This window comes from Salvelinus sp. IW2-2015, linkage group LG4q.1:29 (assembly GCF_002910315.2).
Source record: "Salvelinus sp. IW2-2015 linkage group LG4q.1:29, ASM291031v2, whole genome shotgun sequence".
In the NCBI taxonomy this organism is placed as follows: domain Eukaryota; kingdom Metazoa; phylum Chordata; class Actinopteri; order Salmoniformes; family Salmonidae; genus Salvelinus; species Salvelinus sp. IW2-2015.
In genome coordinates, this window is record NC_036842.1 from 49,896,892 (window position 1) to 49,923,658 (window position 26,767).

The 26,767-nt window shown below is 40.5% G+C and overlaps 1 protein-coding gene across 1 annotated transcript in view; it reads left to right on the top strand.

Moving 5' to 3' along the window:
* The first annotated feature begins 2,590 nt into the window (after positions 1 to 2,590).
* The window catches only part of znf609a (zinc finger protein 609a), a 176,468-nt gene continuing 152,291 nt past the window's right edge, over positions 2,591 to 26,767 (top strand). The window contains exon 1 of the mRNA XM_023984907.2: positions 2,591 to 3,019. The gene's annotated coding sequence lies outside the window, so the exon portion shown is untranslated. The remainder of the gene's footprint in view (positions 3,020 to 26,767) is intronic.

Below are 26,767 nucleotides of genomic sequence, written 5' to 3' on the forward strand. Positions count from 1 at the left end.
ATCGGTGCTGGAAACATCTGCCCTACAATCAACAGCCAGGCCATCCACCTGTCCTGTTTCATCTCCAACCTAGGAGTCAAGTTGGATCCTTCTCTGTCCTTCGATGCKCAAATAAAACAAATATTTAAAACATAATTTTTCCATRTTAAAAACATTGCCCGGGTCATACCATCACTCTCCCAGCCAAATGCAGAGAAACTCATCCACACCCTCATCTTCTCTCYGATTGACTACGGCAATGCGCTGTTTGGGGGCCTCCCAGCCAAATCACTACAGAGGCTCCAACTAATCCAGAGCAGTGCTGCTAGGGTTCTGGCCAGACCACATCACCCCGATCCTGGCCCAACTCCACTGGCTACCGGTCAACTACAGGATAAACTTCAAAATTCTCATGCTTGTGTTTAAAGCCTTGAATGGATTGAGCCCCATCTACATCAGCGACTTAATCTCAATCAGCAAACCACCCCGCACTCTCTGCTCGCCACTCTCTACTGTTTCAAGTCCCCGAGACACATCTCCAAACTATGGGGMACTGAGCCTTCTACCACTCGCCTATAGAATGCTCTTCCTGACCATCTGAGAGCCGCTCCATCACATTGAACATTTAAAACCGGCCTTAAAATCCACTTTTACAGACTGTAATTTCCCCAGTCCTAGCCCCAATCTAAAATGGATTTAGCACCTAGCCCACTATTGCTATTTTGGTAACCCTTTACTTGACACCCAGTGCCATAACACYTTATGACCAGTCATAAKCATGTCATAATATGTCATAACAGCTGACATAACTTCTCATAATATGGTTATAACACTGTCATGATACATACATTTGGACCTGTTGTGACATATATTGCGTTATTTTATGGCTGGTTATGACACCTACATAAGAGTGTCAAAACCCAAAAAACCTACCACACAAGGCAAAACATTCCATTACACCATAGCCTATTTGTCAACAGTATAATGTTATATAACATTTTCTGAAATTGACCATATTAAATTATCATTGTAATTGCGCACACATTTATGTCAGACATGCACCTACCTCAAATGCTTTGTTTCTTATAACTGGGTGAATGCAGGAGCAGATTTCAGGTGCAGGACAAGACACCCTCTATTTGACTGATGACTGACATAAGGGTAAGTACGTGATAATGACACCGGACGGTCATAATGCTTCTTGAAAGTGTCATGAAGTTATTTAAAATATGATGAAAACAAACATGACTGTAAAGAATTAATTACAACAACAACCATGGACTTAAGAAACTTCTAGGRAGGGACAAAATACATTTGAATAAATTATGGTTTTGACACTCTTWTGTAGGTGTCATAACCAGCCATAGAATAACYATATATGCCACAACAGGTGTAAATATATGGGTCATGARAGTGTTATGACCATATTATGACAGGCTCTGGCAAGTTATGTCAGATGTTATGACATGGTTATGACTTTGTCATAACGTGTTATGAAGCTGGGTGTCAAGTAATGTGTTACCGCTATTTTACATGCCTTGATTCTAAATGTATGTTGTTTTTATCGTATATATATTTATTTTTTCTTAGTAGAGCTTTGTAATGAAACTGTAATGAAAAGTGCTATACAAATTAAATATATTATGATGATTATTATTATTATTATAKATTTTTCAAATTAACTGCCAATATGCAGTTCAAACAATGCAGTAAATCCACAGCCATACACTGTCTGAAATCAGTTGATGATAGGACTTAGACAAGTTCTAAATGCAACAAGTACTGATATTGTATCATATAATAAAACTCACAGCTTCCCAAGAAAACAAAAAATTGAGACATTTATGGTCTGTTTACATATACGTAACCCTGCACTTTGGCTCAGAACTGGTACCCCTTGTATTTAGCCAAGTTGTCGTTACTCATTGTGTTTTTATTCCTTGTGTTATTATTTTTCTATTATTTCAAAAAAAAAATCTGTCTCTGCATTGTTGGGAAGGGCCCCTTAAGTAAGCATTTCACTGTTAGTCTACACCTGTTGTTACAACGCACGTGACAAATAAAATGTGATTTGATTTGTACTGTTTTTGGTATTTTACACAATCCTTGGTATCCATAGCTGTACTATCAACCCGAGGAAAGAAACATAAAGACACAATTGCACTCTGCGTACAATCTATAAAGTTGAAACAGAATTCTGAAAATCWTTTTTTTGTTGAATTTATTTGAAACAAACTCAATGTGGATAATATTGTATAAAGTTATATAAAATCAGACATCAATATTTTTATTTTATTTCTTGTTATTTGTATTTCAACTAAATATTTTGTAGCGTTGCCTTGTTATCTCATATCAAGCACAACATACACGTGTGCATTTTGACAGCCAATTATCATTAATGTAGCTGTGTCTCTTTTTGCTGCCACGTATTTACCATATATATAACCATATTGTTCCTGTCATGCCAATAATCAAATTATCGTAGGCATTGGAGAGTCATTCCCCAACATCCCCAATCCCCTTTAAACTCCAGTTCCGGTACTTCTCAGCTAGTAGTGTACCTCCCCTAGCGGTTCATTCCACAAGGCTCTCATTCCTGAATTTGCAAATGACTCGTTCTGCTTGTTGGTTACATTGTATTCGCTCCCCTCAGCATTGAAAGATAAACAGCAATTAGATATTAGAGATTCAGCGAAATCAAGTCCAGTAATAAAACTGGTGGAAACCACCGGAATATCGGAATTTACAATTCGGACTACAGAAAGGATGTGCTATATTTCCAACCAGGCTTGAAACTTAATTTGAAATGCCCATCGTAACCGGTATATTTCAATTTTTAACAGGATCTCAACGTGTGATGATGGCTGCAGTCCAGTGAATTGGCATTTCCTTMTCTCTGCTGTTGGGATTTCTTGGGAGCGCGTTGATTGATTTGTCTGTGAATTTTAGCACGTTGGGGGTCATCAAAGTGGTTTTACCTTTACTATCAGGATCTATGGAGTGTACATAAACATTCGTTGGATTGGTGTTGGCAAGTGGGGTAAGTTAACAACATTAAGTTTATACTAGTGTAGGAATGTTTTCTATAACGTTACTTTAGAAACGCGGGACGTAACTAGCGCGCGAGCTAGCTTCCTTAGCTAATGCTAACCTGGAAAGGGCGCTAGCTAGCTAACAGTTAGCTTATCTGGCTAACAACTGCTTTCATGCATTGCTTTGGCGAACCCCTCTTTGTCTGAAGACCCAGGAGGAGCAGCTATTTCAACACAAGCACCCACGAGTTATTCGGCTCTTGTCCTAAAATGGTATTAGCTAACGTTAGCCATAGCTAGCAAATTATCCTAAGAAGTAGACATTTATGAAATGCCCTAATGCAATGTGTGCATTTTAGGGAATAATGTTTAACCGCCATCTATTTTCATCTTAGCCATTTAACAAGCCGTTTTAAAGAGTAARGTTAATTGTTAACATTAGCAGCATATATAGCTATTCCTTTCAATTTGCTAGTATGGCTATTCWATGCCAATGCTTGTACACTTGTCCTCTGTTTCCCTAGGAAGTGACTTGATGATATTGCTATCCAACATTAGTTGGCTAACAGGGTGTCTATCTTAAACCAAGCTAGTGTGTGCTTTTAGTAGGTTGGCTCAGCCTTTTGCCAAGAACTTAATGATATGCAGTGTGCGAGAGCATATGTCACAGTATTTGCCTGGACAACCATGCTACCTGACGCTAGAAGGGCCAGGGTAAGTGGGTTCCGAGACTACTTAACGTGTTCCTTTTAGTCGCCTTCAGACTTCTCTATATTTGATTGGATGACTCAAGTCAAGAGGCGTGGTGAAATCGCAATCAACCATCACATTTTATTCAATGCTATATTTTTGTGATAACAATGCAAGGCAATCTGGTTATTGTTACAATCCTGGCTCTCCCAAGGGAACTAGCTTCCTTGTAGCAGTGCTTATGGTTGCAGATTTGCTGTCCTGAGTTTGAGCCACACTCATAGACGTATTTCCCGTATGGTGGGGTTAGTGTAACGAAGCTGACATTGATAAGAGTGACCAATGACTGTTCCCCCAATAATATGGCAGTTTCTTTTTTACCATTGGCCACGGCTGCTCGGGTTCGTGGCACTCATCGTCTCCCCTGGATTTTTACAGTATAGCGGTGCGTGGGTAAAATCACTGGGGAAGCCAAGCCAGGGGAAAKAATGCCATATTACAACCTATGTGTTGTGGTAATTGAGTTGTTTGCTCTAGAACCTGTTAGTTCATATGCCTTGCCACTATGATATATAGGCCTAAGGCTGAGACAATAAGAAGACACAGTGGCAGAAAAAATTAAACCACACCTTTATTTCATCAAAAACACATAGAGCAACATCTGTCTGGTTAAGTCCACAAAATGTTTATATATCTCAGTTATATGACCTCTACAGCATTGTCAAGCAAGTTAATGTTTCAGACATTTTCAGACTCCTAAACAGCTATTGATTTAGAACCATAGTTATCGCAAAAAAAACAGGATCTGCCTCCACTATTTCAGCACCATTTCAACTTCAACACCATCAAATCACCTATGCTTAGTCTAATACAGTGACAACTAAAAGCTACCAAAAACGATTTAGTCCAARCAACATAAGCAAAATATGATGTGGCTGTCCATGGTTCTGATTTCTATGTGTGCGTGTTTTCGTTCAAGTAGAAAAAAACKTGTAGACTACTTGTAGAGAAACGCCAATGCCATCCTCCTCTCTTTCATGTTGACGAAACGGTCTATGACTCTCATACAGTACACACTTTTKGTTTTTGTTGTCCTGGGCTACCTGGTTAAAATGCTTGCTCGCTAGCTAACTTCCTGTCATGGGCAATAATGAGCCGGCTAGTTAACATTAGCATACTACATCTAGCTACATGTTGGAGGGGCACAATGTATGAATTTATGGTTGGATCAGAATCGCCGTTATAATCTTTGACCAACACGGAGAATTAAGTAAAACCACAAGTCCAAATCCCCATATCCATCCATGGCTAATTTAGGAAAGGGAACAATTTATATAGCTAGCTATCCACCGGACACTCACACACTCAATTACACTCACTTACACTCACACATACAAACATACAGAATTGATCTCTCTGCTCTCTCTACTGTCGAGAACTTCCTATAATTCAATATGTTTTTGTGTATCTTGGTCTACATGTTTATCTATGTTTCCAACAAGCAATAGGAAGATGGCAGAACGGGGATGTTGGGGAATAATAACATCTTGTACGGGGTCTCGGTTTCATAATCATGTGAAACCTCAATTACTATGGAAATACTGGGTTGTGTTTTTCTATGAAAATGATATTTAATGCAACTATGATGTTGATACAATGTGGATTACAATTATCATCCTGACTATTAAGACTACACTCCCTTCATGTTACACACAGACACTCAACCATGCAAATTGGCTGGGTTATTATTTATTTGCACATTATAGTCTTGCTCTTAATCACATCCAATATCACACACATCAACCTACTCCGATCTACTACACACATAATATCCTGACTCAATTTTCTAACATCTGTGGCATTGGCTCAACAATCTAATGTAATATATTACAAAAAAATGAAGCAAACTAGATGGAATATGGAGAAAAATACACCAAATTCATCCTGAATCTTCAACACAGGAACGCTATCTAAAATYATTTGCAGGAACTCATTATTATTTCATAATAATAACAATAAAAATGATAAAGTTAACAAATGCACAAAAATATCAGTGCGAAGGCCGAATTACAGAGGAATAATTTGAGGCTATTAAATCCTTTCAGTCTGGAAAATCCAATTTTATTAGTCACGTACGCCGAATACAACAGTGAAATGCTTACTTACGAGCCTCAAACCAACAATGCAGTTCCAAAAAATATGGACAAGAATAAGAGGAAAGTAACAAGTCATTTAAGAGCAGCAGTAAAACAACAATAGCGAGACTATATACAGGGGGGTACCGGTACAAGTCAATGTGCGGGGCACCGGTTAGTTGGGTGGGGGGGGGCAATGCAAATAGTCTGGGTAGCCAGTCTTATGCCTTGGGGTTGAAGCTGTTTAGAAGCCTCTTGGACCTAGACTTGTCGCTCGGTACCGCTTGCCGTGCGGTAGCAGAGAAAACAGTCTATGACTAGAGGGGCTGGAGTCTTGGACAATTTTCAGGCCTTCCACTGACACTGCCGGTATAGAGGTCCTAGATGGCAGGAAGCTTGGCCCCAGTGATGTACTGGGCTGTTCGTGCCACCTCTGTAGTGCCTTGCGGTCGGAGGCCAAGCAGTTGCCAAACCAGGCAGTGATGCAACCAGTCAGGGTCCCTCGATGGTGCAGCTGTATAACTTTTGAGGATCTGAGGACCCATGCCAAATCTTTTCAGTATCCTGAGGGGGAATAGTTTTTGTCGTGCCCTCTTCACGACTGTCTTGGTGTGCTTGGACCATGTTAGTTTGTTGGTGATATGGACACCAAGGAACTTGACGCTCTCAACCTGCTCCACTGCTGCCCCGTCGATGAGAATGGGGGTGTGCTCGGTCCTCTTTTCTTGTAGTCCACAATCATCTACTTTGTCTTGATCACGTTGAGGAAGAGGTTGTTGACCTGGCACCACGCGGCCATGTCAATGACCTCTTCCCTATAGGCTGTCTCATCATTGTCGGTGATCAGGCCTACCACTGTTTGTCATCAGCAAACTTAATGATGGTTTTGGAGTCGTGCCTGGCCGTGCAGTCATGAGTGAACAGGGAGTGCAGGAGGGGACTGAGCACGCACCCCCTGAGGGCCCTGTGTTGAGGATCAGCGTGACGGATATGTTGTTACCTACCCTTACCACCTGGGGGCGGCCTGTCATGAAGTCCAGGATCCAGTTGCGGAGGGAGGTGTTTAGTCCCAGGGTATTTAGCTTAGGGATGAGCTTTGAGGGACTATGGTGTTGAACGCTGAGCTGTAGTCAATGAATAGCATTCTCACATAGGTGTTCCTTTTGTCCAGGTGCGAAAGGGCAGTGTGGAGTGCAATAGAGATTGCATCATCTGTTGGGGCTGTATGCAAGTTGAGTGGGTCTAGGGTTCTGGATAATGGTGTTGATGTGAGCCATGACCAGCCTTTTCAAAGCATTTATGGCTATAGACGTGAGTGCTACGGGCCGGTAGTCATTTAGGCAGGTTACCTTGGTGTTTTTTGGCACAGGCACTATGGCGGTCTGCTTATAACATGTTGGTATTACAGACTCGGACAGGGAGAGGTTGAAAATGTCAGTGAAGACTGAAGACACTTGCCAGTTGGTCAGCGCATGCTCACTGTACATGTCCTGGTAATCTGTCTGTCCATGCGGCCTTGTGATGTTGACCTGTTTAAAGGTCTTACTCTCGTCGGCTGCGGAGAGCGTGATCACACAGTCTTCCGGAACAGCTGGTGCTCTCATGCATGTTCAGCGTTATTTGCCTCAAAGCAAGCATAGAAGTAGTTTTAGCTCGTCTGGTAGGCTTGAGTCACTGGGTCGCCCTTCGGCTGTGCTTCCCTTTGTAGTCTATAATAGGTTGCAAGCCCTGCCACATCCGACGAGTGTCAGAGCCGGTGTAGTACGATTTGATCTTTGTCCTGTATTGATGCTTTGCCTGTTTGATGGTTCGTCGGAGGGCATAGCGGGATTTCTTATAAGCTTCTGGGTTAAAGTTCCGCTCCTTGAAAGCGGCAGCTCTTGCCTTTAGCTCAGTGTGGATGCTGCCTGTAATCCATGGCTTCTGGTTGGGGTATGTACGTACGGTCACTGTGGGGACGACGTCATCGATGCACTTATTGATGAGGCCAATGACTGATATGGTGTACTCCTCAATGCAATCCGAGGAATCCCTGAACATTTTCCAGTCTGTGCTAGAAAACCAGTCCTGTAGTTTAGCATCTGCTTCATCTGACCACTTATTTATTGATCTAGTCACTGGTGCTTCCTGCTTTCATTTTTGCCTGTAAACTGGAATCCGGAGGATAGAATTATGGTCAGATTTTCCAAATGGAGGGCGAGGGAGAGCTTTGTATGCGTCTCTGTGTGTGGAGTATAGGTGGTCCAGAGTTTTTTTCCCTCTGGTTGCACATTTAACATGTTGATAGAAATTTGGTAGAACGGATTTAAGTTTCCCTGCATTAAAGTCCCCGGCTACTAGGAGCGCCGTCTCTGGGTGAGCGTTTTCTTGTTTGCTTATGGCGGAATACGACTCATTCAATGCTGTCTTAGTGCCAGCCTCTGACTGTGGTGGTATGTAAACAGCTACGAAAAATACAGATGTAAACTTTCTAGGTAGATAGTGTGGTCTACAGCTTATCATGAGATACTCTACCTCAGGCGAGCAATTGCTTAAGACTTCCTTAGATATCATGCTCCAGCTGTTATTTACAAAAATACATATTCCTTGTCTTACCAGATGCAGCTGTTCTATCCTGCTGGTATAGCTTGTAACCAGCCAGCTGTATGTTGATAGTGTCGTCGTTCAGCCACGACACCGTGAAGCATAAGATGTTAGTTTTTAATGTCCCGTTGGTAGTTTAATCTTCCGCGTAGCTCACAATGTTATTCTCCAAAGATTGCACGTTTGCTAGCAGAATGGAAGGAAGTGGGGGTTTATTCGATCGCCCTCGAATTCTCTGAAGGCAGCCTGTCCTTTGGCCCCTTTTTCTCCGCCGCCTCTTCACGCAAATCYCGGGTATATGTGCCTGTTCCTGAGAAAGCAGTGTATCCTTCGCTTTGGGCTCTTCAGAGTCGTGAAAGGGYAAAAAAAGGATTCTGCTAGTCCATGGTGAGTAATCGTAGTCCTGATGTCCAGAAGGGATTTTTGGTTATACGAGACGGTAGCGGCAACATTATGTACAAAATAAGTAAAAAAATAAGTTACCAACAATGCAAACAAAAAAACACAACAGATTGGGGACACGTAAAACGTCTGCCTTCCTCTTCGGCGCCATCTTACAATGGCTTGATGGCGTGGAGGTATATCAAGCCTTTTTTGATATACTCAAAGCTCCGTTATTAGCTTGTTTTAACTACTCCTATAGAAATGGTTGTCTGTCAGGTACTCAGCAGGAAGGTCTTACTTCACTATTATTAAAACAAGACCCGGGTGATAAAGATCCAGTCCATCTAAAAAACTGGAGGCCTGTTATAGATCAATGTTGTGATGTAAAAATTATACCGAAATGAATAGCACACAAAATGTTTTACCAGGTATTGTTCATCCTGATAAGACATGTTTTTTTACATGGACTTTACATTGGAGKTAATATACAACAACTACTAGAAATAATAGACAAACATAAAACATCTAAGAAGCCAGTCCTGGTGTTCATAGCAGATTTTGAAAAGGCCTTTAACCTTTTCAGYCGTAAGTTCCAAATATCTCTACTGGTCGCCCCAGCGTGAGTAGTTTTATGCACGTGATGTCATAATGCACTCACTGTTCCAAAATGTGATTGTTACGCAACAGGACAGTTAATCCGTGCTGCCTGCTAATTAACTATAGGCTATGTTTCAAGTTGTCAATTTCAAGTTATTTTCWAACAGTTTCAATTTAGGTGTGTTCCTCCTCCTCATTAATTCACATAGAAGTAGCACATTTCACTATTGTGGACAGTTTATGTTTGAGGCTTTACTGAGCCGGACAAACTTCTCTCTTTGAGGAGAGCCCAAGCACTTCCCTAGTGTTTCCGTAGATCAAGTATGCAGACATTTGCACAGTCTTGCACAAACTGACACATTTTCTGTCTGGTGCTTGTATTGCCTTCATTGTTGTTTTCCTTACAAATAATAACTGTGTGCTTTCCTATCAAAGTAAGTGCCTTATTTTTTCTATATCGTGTTGTCGTTTCTACAGTAGCATACAGTATGTATGTATGTATGAAGCATAATGTATTTACAGTTTTATTCACATGTTTTCAAGAACTGGTGACAAATAAGACATTCCGATTATTGCAAAGATGGTAATGGACACCTATGATGCGTGTGTAAAATCCTTTTTTGAAGGTTGTACTGATTATGATGAGCTAATGCTAAGCTATTTGCCAGCTAGGTGTGGTGCCATGTTTGTTGACATTATACAATGCGTTCTGTGTCACGTAAACATCTGTCAGACCAAAGATGTGATAATGAGGCGTAGAAATGGTTCACTCTTCTTTCGAATAAACTTCCGGAAGTGAATGATCGTAGACGACACACCCCCTTCATCATGCATACTACAAACAGACCAAACTCATCTTGTCTCCTATTATTATCTTTGGTTGACGRGAAAAAACAAACATGGTGGAGCGCTCAAACTACCAATTGTTGGATTACTTTCAAATTTTAGAAAGTGTTGTACTCAATTATTTAGATCAATGTTGAGCTTACCCATGATCTGATGAGTTGRAAATACTAATTGCTATTAGCTAATTCATATTATGGTCTGTCAGCCAAGAGCTCTCCAAATATGACCGTTTGTGTTACGTTAATCTTTCCACAGTTAGCACTGGGACTAATGTASACTYCATTTTCCAGGTTTGGATGATTGTGTTATGRTGTCGTTTCTTCTGTGAATGTCTGAACATTGCATCCATAACTGGTCACATTCAGGACATGACTTTGTAWGGACTGTGTTTGTGCAAAATGTTTCTGTGGAAAAAGTGTGGCCAGCTCAAATGTTGACTTTTACGTCAATCGAAACTGGACGTTCTAAATAAGCGTTCTAATCACACCGGTTTGAGCGCACGCTGCAGGGACCGCTGGTGAATGATCACACTTGTTTGTTGGTATGTGTGAAAAGGTAAATAATGTAAGGCTGGGTTTTATTTATAAATGCCTGGATTTTTTTATTTTTTGGTGAGTCTTATTCAATGGGTAAAAGTAATGTATCACAACCCCAGGTGTAAAATAGTAAATAGCGGTTACTTCTCAGAGTTTTGAACTTGTCAAACAAGGGTGTCTGCTGTCACCATATCTATTTGTTATGGCCATAGAAATTATAGTTATTAAAATCAGATCAAATAACAACATTAGCGGATTAGAAATCCAAGGCTTAAAAACAAAGGTGTTTATGTTCGCCGATGACTCAAGATTTATATTAAGKTAGATCCCTGCATTGTCTCATTGAAGACCTAGATAACTTTTCTGGCCTCTGGACTAAAACCTTATTATGATATTACATATTGGATCTTCATATTACYTATTGGATCTTTAAAATACAACTTTTACATTACCTTGCGGTTTACCTATAAAATGGMCTGACGTCGAAGTAGACATACTTGGTATTAATATCACAAAATATATAAATGAGCTCACCACAGTGAATTTCAGTAAAAAACTAGTAAAAATAGACAAGATTCTGCAACGATGGACTGGTCTATTTATGGAAACATTACACTGATTAACTCCTTAGTCATATCTCAGTTTACTCTCTTACTAATGGCGCTGCCTACTCCTGATGATTTTGTTTTTTCTAATCATATGAGAAAAATATATTTACATTTATCTGGGATGCTAAACCAGACAAGATAAAGCATGCCTATCTATAATGAATATGAACTGGGTGGGCTGACATTATTAAACATAAAAGCACTAAGCCTCTCTCTAAAAGCTTCACTTATTCAAAAGTRTTACTAGTAGATTACTAAGAAAAACTCATCCCTTGTTTAAAAATGACCTTTGTGCAGATTGCCATTTCTGATTAATTGAAATTGAAATCTTATTCAAAGTATCTATTTTTCAAACAAGCAATGCAGAGCTTATATATACAGGTGTGTGCCTATCCAAATCATGTCCAATCAATTGAATTTACCACAGGTGGACTCCAAGTTTTAGAAACATCTCAAGGATGATCAATGGAAACAGGATGCACCTGAGCTCATTTTCGAGTCCATAGCAAAAGGTCTGAATACTTATGTAAGTAAGGTATTTCTGTTTTTATTTTTAATACATTTGCACAAATGTAAAAAAAAATCTGTTTTCGCATCGTCATTATGTTGATTTATTTATATATATATATATATATATATATATATATATATATCACACGCACATTACAGCTTTATTTTAGAATAAGGCTGTAATGTAACAAAATGTGGAAAAAGTAAAGGGGTCTGGATGGTTGGAAGCTTGGGCCGGTGGCCAAGAGGTCGCTGGTTCGGGTCCCTGATTTAACTTGGTGGGAGATCTGTCTGTGCCCTGGTTGCTCTTGTAGGTCGCTCTGGTTCGGAGTGTCTGCTAGATGACTGAATGTAATGTAAATGTTGAGTGGCTTCATTGCAGGTAGATTGTATGTTAAAAAAAATAATTAAAAAAGAAGCTATCCACCAGAGGACAACCACACAACGGGATGCAATTAAGTCAGTTATGTTTTGCTTTTGATGCGATTGGTGTGTAGCCAAATCCAAACTGGCTTCTGTTGACATTTTTTTATTGGTGCTCCAGGACCTAACTCAGTTTAGCTCAATGCTGATTGGCTATTTATTTTTTCTATTTTTTTTATCAAGGGAGGCCAAATGCTCGCTGTCTTCCTTTTCATTTAATGCTACGGGCGGGCAACAATGTCATACTCTTTTTGATCAGACAGCATCAGATGGATGGACTACATAGAGAGACAAATGTTTTTCTTTTTTTCTTGGTAATTATTTTGGCGGAAGCCTGGCATCCATAAATACACATCACTGAGTATTGTCTACTTGTGGTCTTCTGTAGCTCAGTTGGTAGAGCATGGAGCTTGCAATGCCACAATCGTGGGTTCGATTCCCGGGACCACCCGTATGTAAAATATATGCACACGTGACTGTAAGTCGCTTTGGATAAGTCTGCTAAATGATATATTACTGTATAAAAAGTGAAATGTTTTGTTTGCTCTCTTGGCACACTCTGTCATTTTCATTCTCCCTGCAGRTGTTCAATGAACTACAAACACATGGGTTGGTTATGGTCACCATGTTATATCTCTGAGCTGGTAATTCTAGGCTATTACATTTGATTTTTTATACTACATATGTGTAGAGAATCCATTCAGCCTAGTTGACATCAACAGCAGACACACAATTCAATACAATTATTGTTAAGTTTTGAGAAAAACTTAATTGGTTCTTTATGTTGCAATTTGTTATTTCCCAAGTCAAACAATGTTTGAATTAAGTGACATGAAGCATAWTTTGTTGATGCAAAATAACATCACCATAATGACCTTTAAAACATTGTCATGCTGAAGTGCTTGCAGTGGCAGATCAAGACCAGACTAGCTCTGTTTCATTGTTAAAAAATAAAAACTTCCAAAGGCATTTGTCTTTGAACTGATGTATGTCAAATTAACTTCTGGATCATCTGTGCTAAGTGGAGTTGAAGGAAAAGGCAGATGTTTGCTTACTAGGCGACTTGTCTATTTGTTTACCGTGAAGTGTGATTACCGCCCACTCACACCTCTCATTGTTGAGATGTTGCTGTGAGTTTCCAATCCTGTTTGAATTGAGAATAAAAAGCCCGCATGTGTAGGTATGAGGCCCRGCATGTGTAGGTATTGAGTTATAAACCATTTCCTCATTATTATTCTTGAACATGGATATTAACTTATTTGTTGTAGTCAGAGATCATCAGTGAAAAGAGAGTAATTTAAGTCCTTTAGGGCTATTTCTGTCATTGTAGAAATGTATTCTCCACCGTATCCATCCTCAAAGTGAAAGCAGACTTTATTCTCAGAGGGCGAACTGCGACCCTTGGGCCTATACCTAGATGTAGGCCCTAAGCTGAATAGATTTCAAAGTAATGTAGGAGTAGCCTATTTCCCTAGACTCCTCGCCTTGRTGTTGTTTGAAAACCATTTCAGAGACACTTTGAATTCAAGACATTTATGAAAGTACATCATAGTTGCCTATGTTTTCACTCTTTTCCCTCTTGTTTATGATGATCTTTGTCAAAGGGCCTAAACACTTCTCACTTACAAACGGAACCATTGCAACAGCACAATAATTCATGAACATAGCCAATTTTTTTTATACAAATAAATTATAACGTAATTTTCTGCCTCATTTCCAATCGCCCATATATTTTTTGGGTTACATACATACATACATACATACATACATACATACATACATACATACATACATACATATAAAATGCATGCACAAAATGCATGCACAGTTGAAGTCGGAAGTTTACATCCACTTTAGCCAAATACATTTAAACTCAGTTTTTCACAATTCCTGACATTTAATCCTAGTAAAAATTCCCTATTTTAGGTCAGTTAGGATCACTACTTTATTTTAAGAATGTGAAATGTCAGTATAATACTAGAGAGAATTATTTATTTCAGCTTTTATTTCTTTCATCACATTCCCAGTGGGTCAGAAGTTTACATACACTCAATTAGTATTTGGTAGCATTGCCTTTACATTGTTTAACTTGGGTCAAACGTTTTGGGTAGCCTTCCACAAGCTTCCCACAATAAGTTGGGGGAATTTTGGCCAATTCCTCCTGACAGAGCTGGTGTAACTGAGTCAGGGTTGTAAGGCCTCCTTGCTCACACAAGCTTTTTCAGTTCTGCCCACAAATGTTCTAGAGGATTGAGGTCAGGGTTTTGTGATGGCCACTCCAATACCTTGACTTTGTTGTCCTTAAGCCATTTTGCCACAACTTTTGGAAGTATGCTTGGGGTCATTGTCCATTTGGAAAACCCATTTGCGACCAAGCTTTAACTTCCTGACTGATGTCTTGAGATGTTGCTTCAATATATCCACATCATTTTCCTTTCTCATGATGCCATTTATTTTGTGAAGTGCACCAGTCCCTCCTGCAGCAAAGCACCCCSACAACATGATGCTGCAACCCCTGTGCTTCATGGTTGGGATGGTGTTCTTCGGTTTGCAAGCCTCCCCCTTTTTCCTCCAAACATAACYATGGTCATTATGGCRAAACAGTTCTATTTTTGTTTCATCAGACCAGAGGACATTTCTCCAAAAAGTACGKTCTTTGTCCCCATGTGCAGTTGCAAACCGTAGTCTGACTTTTTTGTGGCGGTTTTGGAGCAGTGGCTTTTTCCTTGCTGAGCGGCCTTTCAGGTTATGTCGATATTGGACTCGTTTTACTGTGGATTTAGATACTTTTGTACCTGTTTCCTCTAGCATCTTCACAAGGTCCTTTGCTGTGGTTCTGGGATTGATTTGCACTTTTCGCACCAAAATACGTTCATCTCTAGGAGCCAGAATGCGTCTCCTTCCTGAGCGGCATGACGGCTACGTGGTCCCATGGTGTTTATACTTGCATACTATTATGTGTACAGATGAACGTGGTACCTTCAGGTGTTTGGAAATTGCTCCCAAGGATGAACTTGGCTGAATTCTTTTGATTTTTCCCATGATGTCAAGCAAAGTGGCACTGAGTTTGAAGGTGGGCCTTGAAATGCATCCACAGGTACACCTCCAATTGACTCAAATGATGTCAAATGATGTCAATCAGAAGCTTCTGAAGCCATGACATAATTTTCTGGAATTTTCCTTGCTGTTCAAAGGCACAGTCAGCTTAGTGTATGTAAACTTCTGACCCACTGGAATTGTGATGCAGTGAATTATAAGTGAAATAATCTCTGCAAACAATTGTTGGAAAAATGACTTGTGTCATGCACAAGTAGATGTCCCAACCGACTTGCCAAAACTATAGTTTGCCAAAACGAGTTTTAATGGAGTCATTGAAAAACAAGTTTTAATGACTCCAACCTAAGTGTAAAACTTCCCACTTCAACTGTACACACACACACACACACACACTACCGTTCAAACGTTTGAGGTCACTTAGAAATGTCATGGCCAAAAGTTTTGAAGGACACATATTAATTTTCACAGTCTGCTGCCTCAGTTTGTATGATGGCAATTTGCATATACTCTAGAATGTTATGAAGAGTGATCAGATTAATTGCAAAGTCCCTCTTTMCCATGCAAATGAACTGGATCCCCAAAAAACGTTTCCACTGCATTTCAGCCCTGCCACAAAAGGACCAGCMGACATCATGTTTTCAGCACTTTTATTTCCCTGACTGATCAAAACTKTTTTTCTCATGCTCTCTCTTGTCTCTCTGCAGCAGACATATAGTGAGCAATTTGTTTGGAACATCAAATTGCCATACAATCGCATTATCAATTCGCAATACATAAAGTCGTGAGAATTGCAAACCATATTGCATCAGGACCTAAGTGTTGTGATAATGTCGTYTCGTGAGGTACCTGGCAATTCCCAGCTCTACCTCCTGACTCATATCCAGTTAGAAAAATCCTTAATGCATGTATTTTCATGTGGCTAGGCCATGACTATTGCATGCAACATTGATTGATTGCATGAGTAAAAATATCATGACCAACATTGGGCCTTGGAGATGTTGAAAATCAAATCTTGAGGTGTCACCAGACATATGATGGGCTACATTACGCTGTTATCATGTTCTGTTATTATTGTGACAGTTCATGACCTCATTTATTTGAGTTGAGGCCTATGATCTGATTAAATCACTCAAGTCATGCAAAACAAGGCCTTTGATGCCTGAGGTGATGTTAGGATGAAGGTCTGCTAAGTCACTCCCTTTGACATGCTGCCTCTTGGCTAAGACRCAGGTGGCCTCTGGATGAGGAGATRTGTTGTCAGAGGAACAAGGAAACTGAAATTGCCCAATATCAGGGCATATCTGTTGGCCCCCATTCTGAGAGGGCGACCAAAGAACAAGCCACTAACATTTTGGAATGGCGGGGCAGTGCTGAGCCTCCTTTTGTCTCTAGTTTTGTTATCTGAGATCTGCCTGTCAGCTCAAAGTTTTAGTGTGGTCCATAAGGGCTTCTGCTACCCAAATTTCCCTGCTAAGCCCTMGTGTTCTTAGCTCTGAAATTCTCTGTTCTCTTGTCAAAAACAATTCCCTGACTGGCTCTGAACGAGGCGAGAAGATTGTACCAGATATCATTTCCCTTTTGGGTTACCTGAGGTAGAAAACGGCTCTGAAAAAAGCAACCCCGGGCTTGTGTATCTCCAATCCATTAGTCACAGCAAATTGAATTTAGGATGAGAAGGATACATATATCTGTGTAATCAGACTAGCATTTCAATTGCCGGTGCCCACAAAGGCCTTTTTGAGAAGACCTTATTTGAAAGCTCGGCTCTGCAGTGAAAAGAACTTAGTCTAACTGGAGAGTGGGTTGCAGCCTATATTCTGCATACTCTTTTCTCTAAGCCTCTGTTGGAGTAGGCTACAGAAAGGAAAAAGGTTGTTGAGAAAGCCTAGATGAAGGCTTATTGAAGGGACTAGGATATGTAGGCTGATATGCAAGCAATTGCAGATAGTGGATGTCCAGATGATTTGCAAAGCAGCATACTGGAAGGAGTTGTTGACACTTTAAAAAGCCTAGAAACTGGCAATCCCATGGCGTGACACATTTTCTCACCGCAAACCTAGTTGAGAAATCATCCAGTGCATGCAATGAGACTGGCAACTCCTATGCAACCTAGGATTGAGGATAAACAATGCTGTTTGTGAAGCTTTCATTTACAAAGACTTGAACAGAAAGCAAGCTCCTTTCCATTTCCCACAGGACTTCCCCATTTGAACGGGGAATTTAAAACGGTGGTTGCATGGCAGAATMTAGGCCTTGCCTAACGCGAACAGCAGTAAAAGTCCTCTACTTGTTATGACAGCCGTGCATTACATTGTATGCTAATGGCCCATGGGACTGTGGTTTATTTTTTGTATGGGGCTCACCATTTTATTGTATTTGCCATTTAACTTTGATAGAAGTTTACGCTCAAAGAAGCATTAGGTCTATATGGGTTATAAAAAAGGTTGAGGTGCGCCAGCAGTTTTGCAGCTCAATACCTCCATGGCCTCCCAGCTCCAAAACCCGTTCTCACCAATAAAAAGAACCAGACAATAATCAATACTTTTCAATAATATGAACCAATAAAATTGGCATTTTGTCTCCTATAGGCTATGTCACATAGCCATAGGCCTACAAAGAGGAAGTGTTGTTGGGAAGTGAGACTCCGTCATCGAATTATGGGAATTTTCAGTCCTGTCTTAGGCCTACAAGGTTTTCTATCTAGGCCTAGTCCTAACCTAGAAAATGCTTGAGGCTAAATGATGGAGACATTTTTGGATGTTTGAATTGATTCGMTAGGCTAAATAAGGTTTAACTAGGGCTTTAAAAGGATGGTAGAATGCTGGTCCCCTAACGCTTTCCCCTCTGATAAATTTGCCAAGTGGTATGTTCTGTCTTGGTGACAAATTGAATGAATAGTTTTGATGTCGTTGATTTGAACATGGCTCTTTTTAACCCCATGCTACGCCCCTACCCGGACGTAGAGCGAGAAGGACATAATCAGGAATGTATTAAGTGTCGTGCCTCTACATGTCGTTGGTCCTGAAGACTAAACTGTGCTGCTGACAGTATACCTTCGCAGAAGATCAGTTGCACTGGAATGAGCCATCAAACAAGATAGGATCTATGTGCTCAAGCGGACTGCCTGAGATCCCAGAAAGGGCAAGAGCTGAGGTAGTACTTAAAGCGAGCCACAACTTAAACCCAACTCAGAAGGTTCCCGATGCCCATTAAGTGTAACAGTTCATAAAGCATTCCTAAAGCGGATATAAAGCTGAGGCATAATTATGACATGATTTCTGATGTGTTCTGCATGATGTAGAGCAAATCATGTGTTATGACGTGTGCAAGGCGGTGACATTTTGATGTAATATCTGAGCCAGAAAGACAAGTGAGCCTGTTGAGCAGTAGCCTATAGGACGCGTCGGCCTTCTGTGTCATTATTCATTTGGCTAGGCCTGTGCATTCATTCATGATTTAAGCTAGGTCTATTTCAGTCTGGTTTCTTACGTGTATTAAAAGGTTATGGTAAGATTATACARCGCACACATTCGAAATAGCATTATTGTAAATGTTTTTCTTACCAGGCTTTAGATTAGTAATTTAGAAGACTAAAGKGATGCTGCAATGCCAAATGAACACATAGTTGTGTGTTCTTTCTGTGTTTCAGGGTGTTTTCACACTTGTTCCCTTTCAGCCWATTTTTGCGGTTCGCTTAATTGTTTGTGCAGTGTGAACAAGCCAAAGGGACTCCTCAAAAGAGTCCTGYCACGAACCCGAACTGAGACATCTCAGGAGTCTGTGATTCGTTTCCCTTTTTTAGTGCAATGTAAACACTGCTCTCCAGGTTCAGTTATCAGTATTTCCACACCAAGCACTATAAGTTACTCTAACACCGTTTCCCCTGCCGTAGCCATAAACTAAAAAAAGATGATGTGCAGGTTGGCGGTACAATTTTGAGTATAATTAAAGCATTATTTAATCTGCAATTATTKTTTTGCCATTCATCCTGTTTTTTAATTATTTTTTTTATTTTTTACATGTAAATATTATATTTATAATTAATGTCTTATTTTGTAACAAAACGCTAACTATTAGCTTTCAAAATGTATGTCGTGACATCCCTMGCTGTCCGATAACCGGTTCTGATAYTATGGCTTGTCCTGCAATGTGCATGTATTTAACYGAGTGCATTGAGTAAATGTTGGGAAAAGGATCTTGGTTCTTTTCTAAACGTGGCAATGTGGATGCAAAGACAACTCAGACCACAAACATTTTGAAGTGAACCGGCAATAGAGCTGAGTCCGGATTCAAAGGCTAAGGCAGTGTGATTACAAAGAGACCTGAGTTTTTGCTTTTTGTTCACCCCAGTGTTCACTGACTGAGAGTGCTTCTTTTAAAGAGGACTGTATGTGAAAACACCCTGAGTTCGGTTCACTTGAATTCCGCCGCCCAGTTCCCTTTTTTAGGGCAATGTGAAACCAATGCTCCCCAGGTTCGCTTGTCATTATTCCCTTACCACATACTAGACTACTGCAACATTGTTTCCCCTGCCATAAACCGTCAAATTGGTGCCACAAAATAGAGAAGTTGATCATGTGCAGGTTCACGTAAAAATGTGTACTGTTTTTGGATATTGATTAGCGATTGTAAAGGATGCACAGAAATTCCAAAATATGTGTGGAGGTTTTAGTTCAGATTATTTGTTTGCAATATGTGATCTATAGGCTAAGAGAGCTTCATAAGCTGTTTATTCCATTGTGGGGTTTGAATAGTGTTAGAAGACAACATATTTGATGAGAATCAACACATATGGTACAAAATCAGTTCTAGCTCCTAAAGGGACAGTAGACTACGTTGCATTCGGAAAGTATTCAGACCKCTTCCCCTTTTCCACATTTTGTTACGTTAGTCTTATTCTAAAATTGATTAAATKKATTTTTTCACTCATCAGGCTACCCCATACCGACAAAGCAAAAACGGTAGTTAAAAAAAATATTTGCTAATTTATTAAAAATAAATAACAGAAATACATTATAATTATTCAGACCCTTTGCTATGAGACTCGAAATTGAGCTCAGGTGCTTCCTGTTTCCATTYATCATCCTTGAGATGTTTCTACAACTTGATTGGAGTCCACCTGTGGTAAATTCAAGTGTGAATACTAAGAGAACAGAGTTATTTAGCCTTTTTTTTTTACCTCAGAGTTCACTTTAAAGAGGACTGAGATCGGTTCTTTTAAAGAGGACTTTGTGAAACAGCCGTATGCTTTTATCTTAAAGCTGCAAACGCCTATTGATTTTAAGGACTTGGCAAGGCTTTCTTTTTATGGAATGGATGAAACTTTCTGGGTCATTTAGGCCTAGGCTATTTCCACATTCTGTGGTTGTTCTTGTTTGAGTACTTTTGACAAACCATTTTCGTACGTTTTACTGAACTATATCACAATTACATCCTTGCCGTCTAGGTGTCAAACTTGTTTCCTTTGTGCTTTAAATAGCCCACTATTTTAGTCTGGAGCTCTCTCGCTCTTGCCTTAGCAGTGCTGACCTGTATGCCCCTGCGCTTGAAGGGAAGGTAACATTAACATAACCAGTTATAACATATGGATTTGCATTGGTTAATGCATCAAAAGTCCCAATGCAAAGTTAAAACTCACTTTTCTATTTTTGTATTTATTACGTAATCGGAACCGATCAGATTTCTGAAGTCAGAACAGATTTTTTGGGAGGGAGGGATGATACGTCATTAAGGGCTCCCGAGTGGCGCAGAGGTCTAAGGCACTGCATCTCAGTGCAAGAGGTGTCACTACAGTTGCTGGTTCGATTTCAGGCTGTAWCACTTCCAGCCATGATTAGGAGTCCCAAAGGGCTGATTTGTATCAATCGCAGGGCATTTGTTTTGTAACTCTGCAATCACATGTAGCCTACACTGTACATTGTACAGTACAAAAACACTGCAAGCCAAACAACGGTCTCTTGATAGGTGCCTACTTGAATTTAAAGGCAACTACACCCTCCCTAGTTTTTTATTTATTTTTCCCAGACCTCAAAAATGTTCTCCTGATGTGGTTTAACACTAGAACCTCTGGGGCTCGAGGGACCCCTCTTCAAGCTAATGAGCAGTCATTCTGACTGCAACATTCTAACATTGTAATTAATACATTTCCTATATGCTATTGCAAAAACAATCATTTGYTTGTGTTTATAAAGGCATTGGGTAACATTAAAATAAGGTTTTTATTTCAAATAACACAATAGCATTTTCATTAGTTTGTTACTGTAGGCTATATGTAAAAACAAAAGCACATTCAAGTATTCATTACATTTTATTCGTGGAGTGCCTTTGTTACAACTATGAAACAGAAAGCATGTGTTGGAACACGGTAACCGTTTTTAAAATTATAATGACATTATAAAATCAATACCCCCCCAACCACCAAGATGCACAGTCAGCAAGACATTCAAATGATGAAAACATCAGTAGCCTAAACATCATTATAGGTGCCAAGCGGCCTTGYTAAATAATAAAAATCAGCACAAAAGCAATAATGGCATTATAATTAAATGTYTTGATATGACATCAGTCAATTATTGTCAGCTCGTGCTTACATTGTATGCATCTTCACACAATYCTATCAGTTGGATTTAATTTCGCTGTTATCCCTTGTCCTAACAGTTGACACATKTTTAACCTGCACTTGCTTGACGCACTTTGACATAGTTTTGTTTGGTTGTAGTGCGCAACAGTCTCCGGTTTTCTCTTTTACTGTGTCCCCGTCGTCTTATCATTCTTCAGCACCATTGTGGAGTACAACGGCTATGCAGGTGCCTTATTRTGRGCAGAGGMAGGGAGCTTCCGTCTCACTTTGTTCATGGTGCAGGCCAATGACAGTGAAGAAATTGTCCATGGTGACATTTCTCCCCTTGCCAATTTGAAGGTTCCACAAGCCCCATCACCACATTCTGACACTTGCTCACCTGCTGCCCGATGTGGATCTTTTCCCAGATATTGAAAGCCGTTGAGCATTACAATTTACGCACGCTTTCAATGTGTTGCCTACTTCAAGTAGGCCAGAGTAGAGTGATAAAACTGTTTTGGATTAGGTGGATTGATATATGGTACATATGATTTTGAGATTATAATTAGAATATACCAATACAATAGAATGGCCTGCCCTGTTCTTCATTCACAATTGGTGATTACATAATTATGCATCGTTCGCRTCCCCTCACTAATCAACTCCCCCATTCACCCCTTTCTCCCCATCGTACTTTACTTAATTTATCTAATCTGTTATATGTGTGAAATTAGTGTCAGTATAGTTTAGGTTCAGTTTTTGAGGCAATTATCGGGGTAATTATCAGCTGGGCACTGCACTTTCAACTGTCAGAAGAAGGAGCGCTGCAGACCTTACTGTTGGGAGGAGGTGCAACGGGGGAAAACCATTTAAAAAATGACATGCCCTCCCCAAACTGGTTATAACTCCAATTCTGTTGATATTAAGATTTGAACACCCACATAATTAGGAAAAGCCAAGGATGGAGGGGGGGGCATGTAAAAAAAATTCATGAGCAGTCAAAATAACTGCTCTAGCAGTTATATTGTTATGCATGGTTGTGGACTTAGAGCATCACTTTTTTTAAATATTTTTTTTATAAAAACATGTTTTTGAGTGAACCTGAAAAAATTMGGAAAACTCTGAAACCTGAAAAAATTACGGATTTTACCAAAAGATAAAGCTGATTTTATAGGGCACTACAACTGTAGAGGTAGTGTTCAAAATCACTAACAATAACACTCTTTTTGAGATCSAGGAAAGGTTTTATTTTTTCCCCTCCAAACAATCAATGTAAATATGATATTGTGAAGTTAAAGGTAGATGCGACCAAATCATATGATGGTGCCATCAACTGAGAAAGTTGATGCCACCAGTGGAAAAAGTTTGTCTAGAGCCCTACGGCGAGGATTATTATACCGCATTGATGTCATACAAGCAAGCCAAGCACCCGTGAATCCAAATGTGCACTTCACATTTCCATATCATAAAACCCATGTCATATACAGTGTCAATGTTTGTGATCARTATGTTTAATGTACAGTTACTTACAAGATGACATGGCGTCATTCCGTGGGTTTTTCTGAACAGAGTGAGCCGATTGTTGTCTATTGTGAAGAAATGTGCCACGAAAACACCCACCTAAAGGCACACATGACTCTTTTCTCGGGTTGGGTGGTATGTAAAAAAAGAACAACAACCCAAAAGCGTCACTTACCAGAACTACGGTGCTTGCTCTCGTTCCTCAACGGCACCTTTTAGTTGAAGACTGTTCCTTTTGAGTCAAAAGTGAATTGAAATTACTTAGGTACTGTGCACACTTTGGAGAGCTGTGTGGCCAATGGGAGTTAGTCGTCTCACTCAAACCCTTGTCATTTTTTAAATTAATAAAACTGATGGGAAGCTGTTCGTTCATTATGTCGATTATTTATCACACGCACGCTGCACACACACAGCCTATAGATAATCTGTCGGGCAGAGAGAGCTTGCAGCTCTCAAACAGCTGGTTGTTGCGTGGAGCAGCTCACTGAAGACCAACAGCGGTGGGGGTAAGAAAACGGTTTGAAATATGTTCCAATTTATGATATCTACCGGTAAATTCCAAGGCAAGAATGGGTATGCAAACCTAGGTATTTGAAAAGTCTTGAAGTTATGGTAACTGATTTAGGAGTTCTACTGCTCCAATATAATTATGTCATGATTTCATTTCTGCCCCCCAAAATTATGAAATATGTAGCCGCTTTTGTTTGTTTCCCGCCATTCCAATTGAGGGGTGTTGCGTTTCCTGCAGTAAAATCATGTGCTGTTATTTTTGAGCAAGTCAACATTGAATTTTGTCTTCAAGTTGGCTTTCCATACAAAGTGTTCCGTTATTAAGGGAACCCTGTTTTTGGTCGCTTTCTCGTTTTTAAAACATGATACCATAACCCCTCAATAACTCTTCAACATTTCAAATGGCAAGACATACTAGCTTAAAAATAAAGGAGAGTTATAAAGGAGAAAATAACACTCTAGGAGCTCAGATGCAAAAATGTAATTACCAACGTTTCGACAGCCAAGCTGTCTTCATCAGGGTATAGACATACTACATACTAGCTACCACATGGACAGATTTCATTACTCTGTTTGTGTTGGGAGCTTGCTGTCTAATTTAGTCAGGCAATGCCCACATTATTATGACATTTTAGAATGTAAAACTAATTTGGATGTCAATGCACAATTCCTTTGGGTAGGCCTACAAAAACAATCATCATTCTTGTTGGTAATGCATACATTCTTTTTTCCCCCTTTTCTATAGGTTATGACAACAATTAAATATACACTGCTCAAAAAAATAAAGGGAACACTTAAACAACACAATGTAACTCCAAGTCAATCACACTTCTGTGAAATTAAACTGTCCAATTAGGAAGCAACACTGATTGACAATAAATTTCACATGCTGTTGTGCAAATGGAATAGACAAAAGGTGGAAAGTTAATAGCAATTAGGCAAGACACCCCCAAAAAAGGAGTGATTCTGCAGGTGGTGACCACAGACCACTTCTCAGTTCCTATGCTTCCTGGCTGATGTTTTGGTCACTTTTGAATGCTGGCGGTGCTCTCACTCTAGTGGTAGCATGAGACGGAGTCTACAACACACAACAGTGGCTCAGGTAGTGCAGTTCATCCAGGATGGCACATCAATGCGAGCTGTGGCAAAAAGGTTTGCTGTGGTCTGTCAGCGTAGTGTCCAGAGCATGGAGGCGCTACCAGGAGACAGGCCAGTACATCAGGAGACGTGAGGAGGCGTAGGAGGGCAACAACCAGCAGCGGACCGCTACCTCCGCCTTTGTGCCAGGAGGTGCACTGCCAGAGCCCTGCAAAATGACCTCCAGCAGGCCACAAATGTGCATGTGTCTGCTCAAACGGTCAGAAACAGACTCCATGAGGGTGGTATGAGGGCCCGACGTCCACAGGTGGGGTTGTGCTTACAGCCCAGCACCGTGCAGGACGTTTGGCATTTGCCAGAGAACACCAAGATTGGCAAATTCGCCACTGGCGCCCTGTGCTCTTCACAGATGAAAGCAGGTTCACACTGAGCACATGTGACAGACGTGACAGAGTCTGGAGACGCCGTGGAGAACGTTCTGCTGCCTGCAACATCCTCCAGCATGACCGGTTTGGCGGTGGGTCAGTCATGGTGTGGGGTGGCATTTCTTTGTGGGGCCGCACAGCCCTCCATGTGCTCGCCAGAGGTAGCCTGACTGCCATTAGGTACCGAGATGAGATCCTCAGACCCCTTGTGAGACCATATGCTGACACATGCACATTTGTGGCCTGCTGGAGGTCATTTTGCAGGGCTCTGGCAGTGCACCTCCTTGCACAAAGGCGAGGTAGCGGTCTGCTGCTGGGTTGTTGCCCTCCTACGGCCTCCTCCACGTCTCCTGATGTACTGGCCTGTCTCCTGGTAGCGCCTCCATGCTCTGGACACTACGCTGACAGACACAGCAAACCTTTTTGCCACAGCTCGCATTGATGTGCCATCCTGGATGAACTGCACTACCTGAGCCACTTGTGTGGGTTGTAGACTCCGTCTCATGCTACCACTAGAGTGAGAGCACCGCCAGCATTCAAAAGTGACCAAAAATCAGCCAGGAAGCATAGGAACTGAGAAGTGGTCTGTGGTCACCACCTGCAGAATCACTCCTTTTTTGGGGTCGTCTTGCTAATTGCCTATAATTTCCACCTTTTGTCTATTCCATTTGCACAACAGCATGTGAAATTTATTGTCAATCAGTGTTGCTTCCTAATTGGACAGTTTGATTTCACAGAAGTGTGATTGACTTGGAGTTACATTGTGTTGTTTAAGTGTTCCCTTTATTTTTTTGAGCAGTGTATAATATAGGTCCTTGAAAATTACAATTAAGTGTTTGAAAAAGTAATTGAAAGTCCTTGAATTTTACTTGCCAATGTCTGTATGGCCCTTGTTATAGGCTACTTGCTCAGCCCGCAAATGAAAGATAAAATCACCTGCTATTGAAATTATGAATGCATCATTCACTTTCCTGTCAGATCTTGACCCGGCCTGTATTTTGTTCCATTCAGGCCAGGAGCTTTAATTTGGCACTGGCCCGGCGTGCCACTGGCAAATTTACCTGAATGTCGAGCCCTGCTGTGTGCAGTGCGCTATATGTATACAACTTTGTGTATCCGTTAGCGATACTAATGGTACCGTTTTTGGGTAGAAGGAAAGCATTTCAAAGGTAACTACAAAGTAGCCTATTCCTACCTGGCAGAATCATGATTATTGTGCATCAATCCAGTAGCAATTTGTTTTGTAAACTCTATCACAAGTGTGCTACAGAAAC